Here is an 18,185-nt window from a genome sequence, read left to right as displayed (position 1 = left end):
AAGATCGAGACAGATTAATAGCGCTTCTGGTACTTAAAAAAAAGAAAAAAAAAAAAAAAAAGCACCAACAAGGAAGCAGTGTACCTGAATGAAATCAAGGTTATATTTTTTCGCCGTTAGGTATGTAATAATTTAAATATGATGCTCATCTGTTCATAGCAAGGGCGAAGTTCACCGCCATACCTACCACATTTTAAATGGTGCCGGAACTGCTTAATTCTTATTTTCAATAGTGTAGTTACGTTAAAACCATCCATATAAAATGTAATATACCTATGACATGAACTTAATAAATAGAAATTTGATGGGCCCTTTTCAAAAGGTTTGCGATCGTGGAGCTGCCATGAAGGTGGATGTTTAATTTCGTCATACTGTATGCTCTATTGGACGCGAAAGGTTGCTCAGTGCATTATATTCGGATATGTATGCAATGACGATAATTCCATAGGCAAACAATAGAAGAACCAAAAGTACATCTAACTTACTCGAACCCTTCCATCTGCCATTATGTTCCGGGCATAATGATCGCTTTCCTATAGCATCTTGTGAGTGCAATTACCATTAGCAGACCACTGCATATCGTTGGATTACAGGAATGTAGACCGTTATGACCATTACTTGTCACACCACAGCAGGATCATCATAGAATGCAGTGGTGTTGCAAGAACACATCACGAATGCACGCTAGATGGCAGTGGATAATTTTAAGTGATGAGGGCTGCCTTTGCCTTGGTGGGGATGACCAATGCATCCGAGAGTCAGTTTGAAAGTTTTGTCTTTACGCGATACATTCATACGGCTGGGTGCCATGGCATGAGTGCGATTTTATATGATGCCCGGTCAACGTTGGTTTTCATCACAGCTATTTTGACACTCCAATGATGTGTGATGAATTCCTTCGACCAGTGGCCTTGCTATCACCGTTAGTCTTCATAATTGACACTTTGGCAGCCCAATGATACGCTGTGATTCGATCAGTGGCCTGTCCTTCTGGGAACGCTTGCCTCTGTGCTCCATTCTCTACTGGGGTCTCAAGAGCTTACCTTGCAACCACTAACTATTTATTGTAGCCATGCATAAGTCCAGACTTCCCAATAGGAAACCTCTGGAATGTTGCAGGTTGCTCTCTTGAGACTCCACCATGCCACAAAATCTGCAAGATAAGATAGAATCTAGTTTGCATGAGATGAGATGATGCAGAATTATGTTCAGGGATCTCTGCAGTTACATGCTACAACGCGCGGCAACATGTATTGCAAACAAGGCTTCCTAAAGTTGTGCAATAAATCGTCAATTCTCGTTTCGTCAATTGCTCGTCAATTCTCGTTTCTTTGTCATGCATTGCAGACAGCAGCTGGCATGGAATCAAATTTGCGCTGAAAATATTTCTAACATTCTTATATCACAAACTAAGAGTTTAAAAATTGCTCTGATTTGTAAATGTTCGTTATATTCCATTAGTGATTCTAAATATATAAGTATTCTAACGCATGGACACATTTAGAAAGCGGAAACTTTGTTTTAATTAGTATTCATTTTCTGGAGGTATTTGCCATGAAGGAACTCTGTTCTATTTCATGCTCACCCAATAACTGTTTCTTCTTTAATATTTTTAGTAACCCTAATGAGAGCTGAGAAAACTGTACAGATGTTTCCAAAAGTTCGGGGAGTTAAAGATATCTTCAGCATCGATTCTCTCCTGTAATTAAGGTATGAATTTTTTTTTTTCGTTTTCCTTTATCACGCATTGAATAATTTCTTTACTTTTTTTATTTTGACGGTATCAAATCGTTAATTTTTTCTTCTTCGATTAAATTAGTATGGGTAAACGATTAAGCTTCATGTCTCCCTTCTATCCCCTTACCAGAGATCGTTTCTTTAAACTATGGTATTTATACGTAGTTTTTTTTCCCCCTTAAGAATCCATCGCTTTTATTTTTATCTTTATATATGCAGCGATTATTTCTATAATTCCGATATGTCTTATTATAGACATATACGGATTATTGGGAGAATGTACTTTTTCTAGAAAATTTTAACCATTTTTAAATGTCCCAATTAGTACTGGTGGCAGATTGCATAAATGCTCCAAAAAATAAGTATTAATTGTTTTTAAGTTTCCCAGTAAGATGGAAACAAAATTCTCTTGGAATAATTTTACTTGCAATATATTTTACCCTTTATTTTTCATATTTTAATCTAGGTATATAATTTGTTTTGCCATATTTTGCTATGGTTAGCAATTCAACATATATATAATAATAGAGTATAACGTTTTTACTTCCTTGTACCAAGTATTGTAATCGCAAAAAAATCCGGTATCATATTTCAGCGAAAATATCTATTTTGACCGCACTCGAATGCATTTGAGCGATTTATTGCATGAAATCTGTACGTATGGACAGAATAAAGGACTCTTTTTCCCAAAACAGATTGTAAAATGGAATCAGAATATAATTTTTTCGTGACGTCTGTACGTATATAAATTTTGTATATATCTCGCATAACTCAAAAACGAGTAGCTTCGGAACATCGAAATTCTATGTAGGACTGCTATAACATGTAGTTAAGCACCTCCCTTTTTGGTTGCAATCAGCTGCACCAAAAATACGTAACTATGTATCTGTATATACATATATATATATATATATATATATATATATATATATCCACTTTGTTACCTGGCTCAGTGAGGTAAATTTTTACTTCCTTCTACAAAGTAAAAAGGAAGTATTGTAATAGCGGAAAGTTTCAGGTAGCATATTTCAACGAAAATATCCATTTTGACCGCTATCGAATGCAATTTAACGATGTTTTAGCGTGATATCTGTACGTAAGGACAGAATAAAAGACTCGTTTCCTCCAAAAAATTATAAAACTGCTTTAAAATTAATTCTGAAGAGAATTTTTCGTGGCGTCTGTACGAACGTATGTACGTATCTCGCATAAATTAAAAACGGGTAGCCTCAGAACGTTGAAATTTTGTATATATGACTGCTATAACATGTAGATGTGCACCTCGTATTTTGGTTTACATTATTTTTATATACGCACCAAACGTATATAAATATATTTATATATATATCCCCTTTGTTACCCGGCTCAGTGATCTCAGTTTCTTTACTCTGATATGTTTGTAAATTGTACATTTTTTGCTTTAAAAATGATTGAATTATGTTGTTTTTATCTTCCGGTTAAGGTTTTTATGCCTTTAGTAAATCTGTGTGCAATATTTTTAGAATTATCAACAATTTTAAAGTTGTTTAAGTGTCGCTAAGCCTTTTGTTTTGACGGCGACCATTGATTGTTTACATTTGAAACAGCAGACTAGTGGATTTGTTGCCAATCTAGAATAACTTAGCTTCGCAACAACAAAGATAACGCCTTCATTTATTATTGCCAATTAAATCATGCTTAATCCTTTCTGGAATATCTATATTAAAATTTATAAATATCTGTATTAAAATTTACTTCGTAATTTTTAATATAGATATTTTGAGTTTTTAATGCATTTTTGCCTTCTCGAGAAGTGAGAACTGAATTAATTGAATGAGAAATACTCAATCGTCTGTGAAAAACTGTTTCTTTTTTGTTTTGTTTGCTTAATTTCTTTTATAGATCATTCTAGCTTTATTATAGTATTTCAATAGAACATGTGGCAACGATTAGATAATTATATTCTTTAAATGATATAAATTTTGTGCATTATGATTTATAATATGAACGAAATATAATACTGTTAAGTGAATCTAGCGCCAGAATGTCGCTATGGTAAACAAACACTGAGTGAATTTTAAAGAATGCATTTATTCTATTATGGTTTATAGGCAGATAGCCCTCGAGGCTTTGCCGTAATTAAAATAACCTAACCTAACCTAACCTATTGTGGTTTATGCGCTGTCGGCGAAGTAGATTTAATTCAATCCAATAAGTTTAAATGAAATGCAAGAAAAAATGCGTATAATTTAACATTCCGTACAAGGAAGTCATGTGGTGTACACATCAGATTTTTTATTCTTACATGTTAATAAATTGTGCGTTTTTTGCTTTAAAAGTGATTGAATTATGTTGTCCTTATGTTCCGGTTAAGGTTTTTTTCATACCTTTAGTTAATCTGAATGCAAGTTGTAGAATTATCAACAATTTAAACGTTTAAGTGATGCAAATAAATCTAACGAAGCCATCATTTATTTACATTTGAAGCTTTTACCAGAATAGAGGATGCAGTCAATTTCTGCACTTTCAGTGTCTTTTTGCCGAGTGGGACCAAAAATAAACTTTCAGTTTTGTACATAAAAAAATATGCCTTCTTGTTGTCGGTAGCAAGATTGCTTGGTTTTGCGTAGAAACTCTCATTTTAATTGTAAAAGTTGTGTTTTTTTAACTATATTTAGAGTTTTCTACTCTTAATCGCAAAAACTGTTTTTTTAACTGTATTTGTTTTTTTTAACTGTATTTCTGTTTTTTTAACTGTATTTGTTTTTTTTAACTGTATTTCTGTTTTTTTTAACTGTATTTGTTTTTTTTTTTATGTTTTTCTGTACTTAGCAATTTTTAAGTTTTTATGTATTTTTGTCTTGTCGCAATTTGAAAACTGAATTAATTGAATGAGATATATGTCGGTAATGAATTTCGGGGAAATAAGTTTCAATGAAATTCAGCAATAAAATACGGATAATTTAATAAGCCTTACGAGGAAATCATGTGGTGTCCGCATTACTTTTTTTTTATTTATTTTCATAAATTTTAGTATGCAATTTAAAATTTGAATTTTTAAAATTCCATTGCAATATAGTGTATGACTTTTATTGCATGATACTTTTAAAAGGGAATTTTTAATTCTCTCGAGGTACAAAGGCTTAAAACACATGTAAATTTAAATCACAATCGGTTTTATTTTTTTTTTTTTTTCCAAAATTTAACAAATGTAGAAAAATGAACATAAAAGCGAATTTTCGAAAGATTTAGCGAATTCCTCTTAATTTTTATTTATTTTTAAACCTGATTGTCTAAACTTAAGTAATGAAGGCTGTGAAACGGATTAAAAAGTGGCAAATAGCTGTTCACATTCAGCGAGTCAGGAAAAAAGCGATTTCGTTCACAGTTTATTAGGAATAGATTTGGGGGTTACCATACCATTGATTATGAAAAGAGACGCACCGAAATTTGGAGCCGTAAGGCATTCCATAGATGCTCAATCTGATTTAAGTCGGGTGAGTAAGGTGGCGAATCCATTCGAGTGGTATTTTCTGTTTAAAAACATTCTGATGCCTCATATGTTCCATGAAGTAGAGCAAAAAATATTGGCCAACAGCGCTCCTAATCTATGTAACTTGGAGTTCCAGTACCTTGTCCACATATCTACGAACCGTTACAGAACCTCTTTGAAAGTTATGCAGCTCGGTGTCATTTGTCGTGATTCCTCCCAACCACGGTCGCGGAAACTGGATATTTCACGGACAGGAGAAGGCGAGTTGCGTGTTTAAAACTGTTAGCGTAAATTTAGGTATTTTGCATAATGAAACTCGAAAGCCATACGAAACGAACGTGCGCCAAGATTGGCGAGAGAAAGTAAAGTTCGTGTGCAATGCAGTATATTCGATTTTCACCCTAGCTACTTGTACTTGGGCCAAAGGTCAAATCCTGTAGTAATTTCTCTTTTTCAGGTACGGTGTTAAAGTGTGTTGCTGTTTTTTTTTTTTTATTATTGCCTAAAATAGGTAAGCCTGATATTTAGGACTGATGTTGATTCTCTGTAAGTTATTCTTTTCAATACTTCAGTGTTTTAATGTCCGTCAAGATTATTACTTTATTGTTATGCTTAAGTTAAGCAGAATTATTCTATTTTATTAAATAAAGATTTCGTAGTTAAACTTTTTGACTTATGATTCTTTAATTCTGTGCTTGTGGAAACGTACTCATTACGCCTTCAGTGCTAATGCACAACCAACAAAAACACCTTTCGAATCACTGTTCAGACTATATCTGGACTCGTCACTAAACAAAACTCTGGCCCAGTCTTCTTGGCTTCATTGAACATGACCACGGGACCATTTTAAACGGGCCCCTCTGGAAGCTGGAGTGAGTGGGACACAAATCATTGCTTTTTTCGCATACAGTCCCACCTCATGCAGCAGCAGAACGGCTAATTCGAGTTCCTGTGGCAGCTTGAAGGTCTTGCAGCCGCTTCTCGGTTTCTTCGAACTGACAACGACAACAAACGTTTTTTTCTGATGCAGTTGTTGCTTTTGGTCGCCCCTCATCAAGCTGTCTGTCAACTGATCAAGGCTTAAAAAGCGGCTCCGAACTCTTAATATGATACTTTGAGGGATATTGATGTCTTGGGCGATCTCCATTAGTGTTTGACCTCCCTGGAGTTTACCAATTATTCGCCACTTTTGACCTTCACTTAAATGATGCCTTTGAGCCCTAACTACTGAATACTTATCACTCTCAGAAACCAAATTCAATTTTAACTACATTACAGACCAGAATTGCAATATGCGCATTGCACACCACATTGTCAATCATTGAATCTGCATATTTCCGTGCGTAACGTATGTGCAGAAGTGTAATTTTGTGTTCTTTTGCAGCCTTGAATTTTGATAACCAGTGTAAAATAAATTTGGTTAATGATGATTGTGGAACAATATCAGTTAACCACTGGTAAAGACCAGGTGTTCTCATTCATCGAAACTCAGTTGAGCTAATGATCTTAATATTTTAATTTAAAACATGTTATTTTAAAAAGCCATGAATTCTGGTTTTCTCTAGTGCTTCAAGAGGCTTAGTAGACGCTATTCTGTATCAACATCTTCAAAGAGGTTTCTTTCATTAAAGGATTTAAAGAAATCAAAGCAAGTGTCATTACAATTTAAAACTAATATGATTTGCCCATTTCTGAAATTGGTATTGCTAAATGTTTTGTTGCATAATCCTTGCACTAAAACGTGTAGCAATGTCAATTTCAAAAATTTTAATTTTCGTTATCCTTTTGAAAACTTGGTTAAGATTTCAACATAGAAGGACAAGTATTTCACTATAAAATATCTCAATGTCAGTTTCTAGAATTTTACTCTCATCCAAACTCAGAAAAGCATCCAGTCTCGAGCCTGGATGCATAGTTTTTATGTCAAAAAGCTAAAGATTGTCATCCGGATTTATTTTTCCATTTCATTTTTTTCCTTTGGGGGGGGAGGGTAATACGCTAAAATTTCATAAAATATTTCACAATCATTTTCATCATTTCATGCAATATGTAATAAATACGCGGCATGTACTTCAAGCTTTAGCAACATTTTGTTTAGCCATTTGCTATAATTTTTTTAATAATGAAAATTATTCTGACAATAAAATGAGGGGATAAGAAGATTTTCTGCTTTTGTCTAATAAGACTCTGCTTTTGTTTTAATTTTTAATATGCTTATCTGTTTTCTTTTGGGATGAAATTTCGTTGCTGAGCTAAGGTAGTTATTTTAGGCTGGTTATTGGTAATTTGAACGGGGATACTATTAGAATCCATTTCATCTTAAGTGCGAGTCCAATCAAAAGTTCGGGCAAGTGAAAGCCGTTTGCGAAAAAGTCAGTACAGAGGGATCTATACCGGCTGTTTCACACTTAACATAAATCCCTGTGTGAACTTCATTTCCCGCCTTAATATGTTCTTCATTTGAAGCAGGGAAAATCCTGTTTTCTTTGTCGTAGTGTTTTCGACTTCTGTTGCTGAGTGAACTTTTATTTTTCATCAATTGCTAGCCGCACATAATAGCTGCATCGAAGTCTAGGCCATGCCGAATACAAAAGTCCAATTTAGTCGCAATTTTTGCTTCATATTTCGAACAATCTGATAAAGCAAACAAGCCTGATAAAAATTAGTAGGGGGGATTTTAGGAACAAATGTCTGCTTGGTTGCTGAATCATGAACCTTCCTTATCTTGAGTCATTGAGAAAGAGCACCTTACTTCATGAGGGTTGCAGGAAAACTGTTGAAAAGTATTATCGCGCAGTTAAGGAAGGTGGATCATATTTGCGAAAGCATGGGGAGAGGACTGAAAGAGCATCACATCTCAAGATGATAGATTTGTATCCCGAGGAGCAAAAAGAAATAAATTCTCACTTCTGACCCGATAGTTGTAGGTACTGCAAACGCTTCCGGCACTCGCATATGTGCCAAAATAGTTTCTGTGCAGTGAAATTTAAATTTGCTTATAAGCAGAGAAGTTTTACGAGCATTTTATCAACAGTGCACTGTCATCGAGAAAGAGAGTACATTAGTGTCATGAACATATTTATTGAGGTCAGCAACAATGGTTTAAAGTTGTAAGGATCTTAAGTTTTACTAACGTTTATTTTATTTAAAACCTTTACTATCACTTCTTATTTTCCACTTCCAGCCAGAATTAAATGTGTTAACTTGTTTATGCAAATTGTACTTGCTAACCCCCAAGTATGTAAGTTGTGGCTTTTTGCCAAGAGTTAGACAGAAAGGGAAGAAGCGACCCGCCTTGCCACTGTATTCTTACGAGTTTTCAATCAGCTGCTGTCCGCCTTTAAAGCCAGAGGTTTAGTCCTCTTTATATTTAAAACGTATTGTAGTTCCGGCAGTTTGCGTACTACCTACGCAACCTTTTAAAAAGGCCAGTCTTAGTGTTAGGCATTTGTAAACTAACTAAAAGTTAGCTCCTTATTTAAAATTTTAGTTAGTAGTTTTATACTTTTAAGTTCAGACCACAAGTGGTTGGTCTCTGTATCCCGAAGTGCGGGAGCACCTGCAATCTTATAGAGAATAAAGGGTAAAGGTCAACCCTTCCTGCTGGTGTTGTCCATTCCACACATATTTGAACATAGCTTGAGTAAGCTCCCTGTTCCTATTCAGAACACGCAATGTTCCCGAAACAGATCCAAGTCCTGATAAAGTGATGTTCCCGAATGAATTCCGATTTGGCATCAAGACTGATTCTGGGCACCAATTACTGTTAAGGAAAACTGGAACCCATTTTAGTAACGGAATGTCCATAAAGCGGATCGTTATGGTCGATGGGTTATGGTGTGTTGGAGGGTGTATAATAAATAATCGCAGAATATCACTTCACATCTGTGATGTAAGTATCTTTACATCACAGTGTTACTGCCTCGAGATTTTCAGCTTTGCTAGGGTGCAGTGGATCTAGACTTTATATTCATAGAGAACAATGCGGGCTCAAACAGGATATCGGAAGTGGCCGTGACTCTGGGAGATGAAAATTTTGTGTATTTGCTGGACTTATAGCAAAGTTTGGGACGTTTCTTGGTAAAAGTGTTGCACAAAGAAATCACAGTCCTTGACGGGAGCGATTGCTAGATGTGGGGCTCAGACCCAGACTGTGGATGCCAGCCTAGGTCATTCTTTCCTTGAACTATGCAGAAACTCAAAATATCATTGACGGATGAATGGACGATGTCTTCCAAATTCTTTTCGCCACTTAAGTGACACAGTTAAAGTGGCATCCGTTAACATGCATAGTAGATGCCGAATAAGTGTTAATGCCTGAGAAGCTCCCTCATACCATATAGATCTTGTAACATAATTTAATTCTTTTTCTTGCAATTAATAGATCTTGTTTTTTCATGTCATAAAATGAGCTATTTTGCATTATGAAAAATGAACAGTACCTCTACTAAGTGTATGCTGAGTTTCATTCATATAAGGTAATGTCTTTTATTCACTATTTCGAAAAATACCTGTGTTCTTTAGCAGCTGTCAAGTATTGTAACTATGCTCTTGCTTGGTTTGCTAAAAGAATTTTCTTTCTTGAAACATCCAAACTATATATATAGTTGACTGATTATAGTTGATTTCATAAATGTCTGGAATTCATTACAATTAAGCATTGGTAAAAAATAATATTTAAACTGCTAATTAAATTACTTTTAATAATCTTTCCTATTTATAATCTTACCTCTTGACAGTGCAGTCATCCGAAAACAGTCTTGACAGTCCAGACCTCAGACAGTAATATTCCGGTTATTTCTCTAATAAAATTGTCTCAGCACTTCTCACGAAATATTTTTAATCAGAGTTTTTTTTACTATCCTTGCAATTAACAGACATATGTAATTTAGAAAATCTGATTATTGTTGATAAAGCTTGGAAAGATTCAGTTCGCAGCTTCATAATAATGCGAAGAGCGAAACGAATTTTCTTTAGCTATACATAGTTTTTACTTTTTGTTCTTTCTATATGATTTACTGTTGTTTCTGAGGTACCCTTGGTTGATATATTAGTTTATTTGATTTACTGCTTACGTTCTAATTTATTTATTGTTGCTTTTAAAATGTCTTCAGGTCTAAAAGAAAGCAATGAAACTCACTATTTTATTTCCACGTTTGATGTCTTGCAGTTTTGTTATTGCATACAGGGCTGAAACGGGGTGGGGAAGAAATAAAATGTTCTTTTGTTACTTTTGCAATTTTTTTTAACATTACAATATTTCCACCAGTTTGTTATAAATCATACGAGACAGATTGAATGCTTTTCCGTAGAGTTCTATTTTGCAACAGGTTTGAAAACTGATTATTTGAAATGATTATCAAAAATATTTTTTTTTTCTTCCAATGGGGCGCACAAGTCGTCATAAAAGGAGGCCTCTACTAAGGCCAGAAGCGGTGGTCAGTTTATTATAGAGGCACCTAATAGATGGGCCACCGTTGCCTTCTACAAAGGCGTAGGCAATTTACATCTGTACTGAAGGGCTCGGATTCGAATCCAGAGGCCTTCGGTACGAAAGGTCGGAGTCACTAACCTCTTTTCCATCTTGACGACTTATCGAAGATATTTCTATATACAAATCAAACCGAAAGAAAGAATAGAAAATTTTTAGAAATACATAATATATTTTATGGTGTTATTATAGAATCTAATTTTTCTGTAATAACACCGTAAAATATATTATGTATTTCTATTAGAATAATCTAACACATTGAGAAGCCAAATGTTGCTAAATAAACATCTTTGCCCCCAAATCTATTTAAATTGGAAAAATCCGTTTTTTAAGGTGAAAAGGTTTTTCGTTAACTGTTACAAACCTGCATAATGTCTATAATATGCAATAACAGCTTCTGACATTTACCTGTTGTTCCTACAGGTACTAATGAAATATATTAAAAATTAAATGAATGAATAAAATATATATTACTCAAGAAGCTGTATGTTAAACTTCTAGCACTCCTTCTTTCTTTTAACTTCAAAACATTTATGAGAAGGTATTTTAGAAAAACGTTGGAAATAAGCGAAATGGAAAACTACGAAGCTTTTTTAAATTTAGAATAATTAAATGCCCGTGCCGATACATACGACCATTGTTTACCATTGTTTCATAATTCTTCACGAACTCTCTTTCCCTCTCCCACTCTTCCTCACGCAGACCAATATGCAGATGATTCGAGATGATAAAAAGTTTGGGAAACACTGATTTAAGTCATTTTATGAGCATTGGATCTTTTGAATGATATTAATTTGAAATACATTTACATTGAAAATGAAGTATTCACCAAACAACAAATAAGATATTTTTGAAGAAGTTTCGGGTATTGTAAATAACGTTATTACGTATGAAATAAATAAGAAGTCGTGATAAATTGCATAAATTCTGGAATATCTCTCTATCTATTTTTATGATTTATATTTTATCGAATATACATGTATATTTATTTATAAGTTGTAATTTTTTAAGGCAAAGAATGCAAAAATTTTCTTGCCAAGCGTAGGAAAAAAGTATTGTTGTGCTTGGATGTCTAGAGGTTCATGATGACTCGATCTTTCTCCCATGGAGCAATATCAGTACCGCCTCTTCATAGTCGTTTTCTTTTCATATTTATTATTGGTGCATGGCTCTCCTCAGAGGCATTCTCACTCCACTGCTCACACCGAAGACAGATGATGCTTCAGGGGTTTCTGCGGGGAGGGCTCATGGGGCGGGCCATCAGGTGATACCTTTAATAAGTGAGTCGACCATCACTGGGGAGGTGCAAAAACTTCTTATCAAAGAGATTCGTCTCCTAGCAACTAGCCTGAGGACCTAATTAAGGAAAAGCCTGAGATGAAGATTAATTGTTTAGAACACAGGATTCTTGATTCCCAACTTCTGGCTGCGTCTCCATTACGCAAGGCTTGAGTGGGTTGCTGATTTTTTTTCATGCTTGTTTGTTGCGTTTTTTTCTCCTAGAGGTAGTTTATCTCAGCGGAAATCCAGCGGTACGCAAGCGAAGTTTAAGAGATCTTTCAGCGAGATTTTAAATCTCCAGTCTTCTCTCGCGTGGGCTGTGAGCAAGGTGTTCTACTCAGGAACTGAAAAGCATTTTAATCTGTAGGATTCATTTTAATATAAAACTCAGTCAAAACAGGGAATATTTGTGTTAACGTTTGTGGTTGTTTTTCTAGTGAAAAGAAAGTTTCCAATGGAAAATGAGTAAAAATATTTCGATAAAACTTTAAGCATTAAATATTTCAGTTTTAATCATCAAGAACTAGAACAGACTTTCTTAAGCATTTTATTTTCTAGAACGTTTTGACATAATTTTTAGTTTCCAGGAAACCGCGTTAAAAGACAAAGTTCACTACAATAGTGAGATCTGGAATTTACATGATGATCTGATAATTGTCAAGTACACTTATAATATTCCTCAAGCGTTTGTTTAGATGTAATGTCGAGGAACCTAGTGAACTAAGTAGCGAATTATCCAGGAATTCAAGTATTTGCTACCGAGACTTGAAAAGGGTTAAAATAGGTACCCTTTCATTCACTCAAGGAAATAATAACAGATGGCCCCTTCTCGTCCTTACAGGAAAGCCTGTAAGGACGAGCTTTTAAATCCGAATAAGTAAATAAGAAACTAATCTAATATTAAACCGAATAGACTTAAATTAACCTAAATTAACCTAGCCAGCGATTCTTAACAGGCACGTACAATTGTGACCTTCGTGAATTTAGTTGGCCGTGGTACAATATGGCCGAGCGTAGTACATTCAAGAATGAAGTAGCCAGAAAGCAAACACGCGCCACTAAGGAGTCCTAAGCACTCTCTCTTGAAGTAAGTTGAACGTTCCTTTAAATACCTCTTGTAACTCATTTGCATTCAACGCGAATCTAAGAACTCAGAGGGATTTGTAAGTGGGAAGCAAGAATTGAAAGGAAAGGGTTTCAAAATTAAAAATAATTGTTATAACATTAAAATATACCTTACACACTTGAGAAATCGTCACATAGATATTTTAGACTGGATTTAACTACTGATAAAATTTTTGATTCAGAAATTATTTTATACTTTGCCCGGCAAAAATACGTTGTTTGAATTTATTATCAGTTACAGGAATTTTAAAAAATTTGTTTTTAGATATGCGAATCTTAATCCTATTTATAAATGAAGGGAATATATTTTTCCAAAGATTCGAAACTTTGCTTTTTAATAACATTAAACTTCCTCGGGATTCATGACGCTTTGCTTGATCAGTGTTTTCTGATATGATGAATTTTCTTATGACTGTCATCATATTTGCAAAGAGGGCCACAGTCTGTTGTGTAGCCTATCTGAAGCCGAATGTGACCAGCAGTTATTTTTAATATCCACAACTATCTCACCTGCATTTTTCTATTAGATTTCTTCAAGAGAAATTACCAAATTCAGTTAATTTTTTTAATTGAATGTCAAATGTTAACTCATCACAGACTTAGCAAGAAGAATTAATATTATATTAATACTTGGAAGCTTTATAGTGTTCTTTAAAGTACGCAATATTATATAGTGCTAAATGCTAACACAGAAATAGAACATAAGAAATAGATTCTCCAACAATATAAATTAATAAATTAACTTTGCTCAAATAATTCGTTTATAAAGTGTGTTCAGTTTATGGATACGATCAACTAAAATCCCGAAGAAAACGATCAGAAACTATCACAACTATAAACAATATTTTTTATAATTTAAATTTGAATACATACAATTTCGTTGTACACAGGTGTTCTTACGATACATTTTCCTATTATTAAATAACATCAACAAGTGATATCTTCAAGAACTATGGATAATGACAAGAATCTGTATATATATAGTATATATACACCAGTAAAACTCTTGTTGTTGAACATTCAAAAAGTGAATGTCGTAGTGAAATGTCTTTATTGCATCTATGCCGCGAAATTTTCGCTTTAATTAAGCATAAAATATTATAGCAAGAATTTTTATTTCAAATGTTAATCAATTTGTAATAGGCTGAATTCATTAATCTTCTGAAGTCCTATGGAAGTGTAAAAAAAGTATCTTCAACGCTATTGTATTGATAACTGATCAGCTACCAGGATGACAGACATTAGATTGAAGAAAGCGTGGGGAGGGGGACCAGGGAAAAAATTCTAGGGTTTAATATACTTTAATTTCTAAAAAAGATGTAGAAACAAATCATACGTAAGTAAAGTAATTAGCAGGAATTCTAATAAGAATATTTATGAATAACTACAATTGCAACTACACTGCTTGCCGTCGAAACAGCAGCATGAAAAATGAGAGATATAGAAGCACATATTTATTGGTCTTACTTTCTGGAAGTACAGTTGTTTATGTTACCACCATGGCTGGTAATAATTGTTGGCTACACCTCAACATTGAAAGGAAGAGACTTTGAATGAGTGCTTGAGGAACTATTTCAGTCCTAGGTTGCAAATATTTATCTGACTTAGTCGCGGGAAGTATATTATAGGCCACTCTTGTTCCAGTTATCTCTCAGAAATGTTCCGTGGGGGACATATCTAAACAACAAGCAGATTCAATGAAGCAGTGCTACCTGATGGACAATGAAGAATCGCTGAATCTTAGGTGTCAAGTGTCATCTCGCTTTGTTTGTAAGCAAGCCTTGAAAGTAAAGGAGAATAACAGGCTCCGAAACCTCAAGGATGTTAGCTATGGCTATTGAGTGTCCCATTTGTATTAAGTGCGTGTGGGAGTAAAATTAAAAAGCACCATAAACCCTAAGTCACTGTACACTGTACGGCTGCACTGTAAACTACACTGTACGGCTGCAGTGTAGTCAGACTAGAAATATAACTATAATATGACCATCATAGTTTTTTAAACAGAGTCAGGATTTGTCTTAAAAGACAACGCAGTGCAATTACTTTGACCATATATGGCGTTATAGTTCAACGCCTCATTGCAGCTGCATGCGCCTGTAATGTAGAGTCAAAGACAATCGCAGCAATGGACGCATTGCAAAGACTCCTGTCTTCTCCAAACAAAGTAGAACAGTATAAGTAGGTGGCTGTTCAACATATCCTGTTGCTACTGTTCTTAATTTGCATAGTGATCTGTCGTTGCCATTCTCAAAATATGCTTCTCCTCTCTTTCGATAGTGCTACAAGGCTGATGTAATTCTTCCCGTCGATCATTTCGTCTCTCCTGCAGTTGTAGATTCACCATTCACATCACTGTTGTTTGATTTCGATTTCATTCAAAACGAGGAATGACTTCTTGGAAGGATAATCTGCACTATATTTAAGCCCAAACTCTGCTTCTTTCAGTTTCAGAAACTTGTTTGTATAACTGCCATTTATTTTCGATGAGGCACATTGAAGCTTCCCATACAAACGAATAGTGGGAAAATTTACAGTTCCAATATCTAACAGTGTAAAAAGCGAAGTAAAAGTAATATGTTTCAATTGAATACAAATGAAAAAAATTGAAAGGTTTCTTAAAATAATCACTATAAACTTCATGTAATAAGCTGCTGTCATTGTTGTGACTTATCTCACTTGTTTGACAGTAACATCAGATAAAGTCTGCGAAAAAGAGCAAGATTGCATCTGTCGTTGGCATGGACTTCGGGCGCCTTCGAAAGATCACATAGTTTTGAGGCTTCTCAGTCTACCATAGTCTTCCGCAATTCCACCTTTTAAGTATCCTTTATATTGCCTGTTTCCTAATGTTCAGATATTCAAATTTTACAATACCTTTGGATTTTCATTTCTAAAAAAAGTGTTGAGTCTTTTTTTTGTATAGTTATCTATAATAGTGAAATTTATGTGCTTTTTAATGTAATCAGTTTATAACTACAATCTGAGTAAAGGAATTTTCTAAAGTTCCCTTGGATTTGCAGAATTTATACTGATTTTCCCAGATTTAGATGGTTATATTGAAAAAAATTATTGGTTTCGTAATGTTTTTAGAGACATTAGGTATTTTTGGAAGCAGGCAAGATGAAAAATGAGCAACGACTTCGTCGGGAATCGAACCGCAGACCTCTGGAATACGCACCCAGCGTGCAGACCACAACACCACGAACGCATGCTAGGAAGGCGGGAGAAATACCTTATATGTTTAATATCTGTTCTCTATTTTCAGGAGCCCATTCATGTAAAAAATATCTTTTATCTGATCCATCTTAAGTTTTCTAGATTCATTTCTATTATGAAAAAATATTCCTGTAATTATTTGAAGTCAGGAATGCATATTGGACTTTTACATGGCGATACCACATTTTTAAGACTCAGAAAGCAGCAAAAGCCTTAAAAATTTAAGAATGTACTTTAATTTTTGATAACTAGAAAACGTTACATTAATTCAGGATCAAATGAGTCACGTGAGGCTCAAACTTCAAATTTGACATTCTTTAAATTTAAAACCTTAAACTAAAATTTTAACAAGTGAAGAAATATCTTACTCAGTTTTTCAAATTCATTTTTTTATATAAGAAACTTCAGTTAAATAATGTCATACAATGCTTCCTTGAAAGAAAACTTTTAAGATACTTTTTCGATTACTTATTACTTTCGTTCGTGTAAAAACTTAATTTTTTAAAAATTTTATGGCCCATGTTTTTTATTTTATTTGTTTTATTAAATCCGAGTTATATTCCTTCATTTCAGCATTTTCAACACTGTTCATTATGGCAAGCTTTGCACGTTTGAAAAAAAAAATGTGTGATATTATAATGTATATCTACAGAATATATAACATACTATTTAACGTCAAAAAGTACATTAATATCCCCACTATAGGCTTATAATCCTATCATTCTATTTATAGGCATATGTCAGAAACATCAACAAAATCCTCATTAGAAAAATTACTATACGTATTATAACTACACGATGGAGAAATGGCCTCCCAGATCTGGCTTTTATTTAAGATGCTTTTAAGACGGTTGCAATGCCCCAACCCCTAGATGTAATCCAAGGAAGCATAATCCCCCGATTAGCTCAGGAAAGACAATTTTGATGCACACAGTCTGGGAATAAGAACACAAGCCAAAGGTGGACGGCAAGCATCCACCAACAAAGAGAACATAGATACGTCGTAGACTGTCCTCCAGCGTGTACCAAGGGAAGCCAAACCCCGAAGGACAACCTTCAATGTCAAACCATGTAACGTTCCCACAACCAAGGGGCAGACAAGACAGTATGGTCTTGCCGAGTTTTAACCTATCACCTAATAAAAGATGGTTCTAGTAATTGTGAAGACTGATTATTTACTTGAGAAATCTAGTCTGTCTTGGTGCAGATGCTAGACAGAACACCGAAAATTGGCCCCCAGTCAACCTACAGGGCTAAGTATTATATTATAACTTACAAAGGTCACAAGGCCTTCAGTCACTACACCATTCGCTGGGCAGAGTTCTCAAACAATTCCATTAGAATATTGTTTCTCAAATTTCCTTATACATCCTTCTTAAAACAGTAGGAGAATAGCCCATTTAGTAAGTAGCTAAGCAGGTTAAACTTACAAGGCTCACCAGTTTTCTCATTACCTAGCCTTTACCACACAATTTTGTTCAATCTTCCCATTATTATGCAACACGATAGGCACCTCGCATTTATATACTGCCTTCTGCTTACAGTTTAAAATATGATATGATGTTCAAGCAATTGATTCACAGACTTTTCCCCTCTTTTTTAGTCACCTGTAACTTGACCTTTAGAGCATGGAATTGATAGATGTTAAAGAGGCGTTTAAAAGCTCTCATCTCGGTTCATTTCACGTGCCCCAATAACTGTCTTTAGTATCATTTTATCTTGATAGCACGTACTTTGCGAAAACTGTGCAAGTCATTATTTTTATTCCTCTTTTTCTCTTCTTGTGTGTGTTTGAGAAGTTAAAAGAAAAATTGCGGATGGTCAAACAAACGTAAATCATTGGCAAGTTGTTGGAATTACCCA

The 18,185-nt window shown here is 34.4% G+C and overlaps 1 long non-coding RNA gene across 4 annotated transcripts in view; it reads left to right on the top strand.

Moving 5' to 3' along the window:
* Positions 1 to 18,185, top strand: part of LOC118199411 (uncharacterized) — an 808,537-nt gene that overhangs the window by 301,559 nt on the left and 488,793 nt on the right. For 3 of the 4 annotated variants that reach the window (XR_015044440.1, XR_015044441.1, XR_004759932.2), the window contains exon 3: positions 1,617 to 1,710. This is a non-coding gene — a long non-coding RNA (uncharacterized LOC118199411). Of the gene's footprint in view, positions 1 to 1,616; positions 1,711 to 17,055; positions 17,445 to 18,185 lie in introns of those variants that run through there. The other variant, XR_015044442.1, reaches the window with a different exon arrangement.

This window comes from Stegodyphus dumicola, chromosome 12, assembly GCF_044657685.1.
Source record: "Stegodyphus dumicola isolate Sdum_Otavi_A_Nest chromosome 12, ASM4465768v1".
Classification (NCBI taxonomy): domain Eukaryota; kingdom Metazoa; phylum Arthropoda; class Arachnida; order Araneae; family Eresidae; genus Stegodyphus; species Stegodyphus dumicola.
The sequence above is the reverse complement of the archived record's forward strand: the minus strand, read 5'-3'. Positions and strand labels throughout refer to the sequence as shown.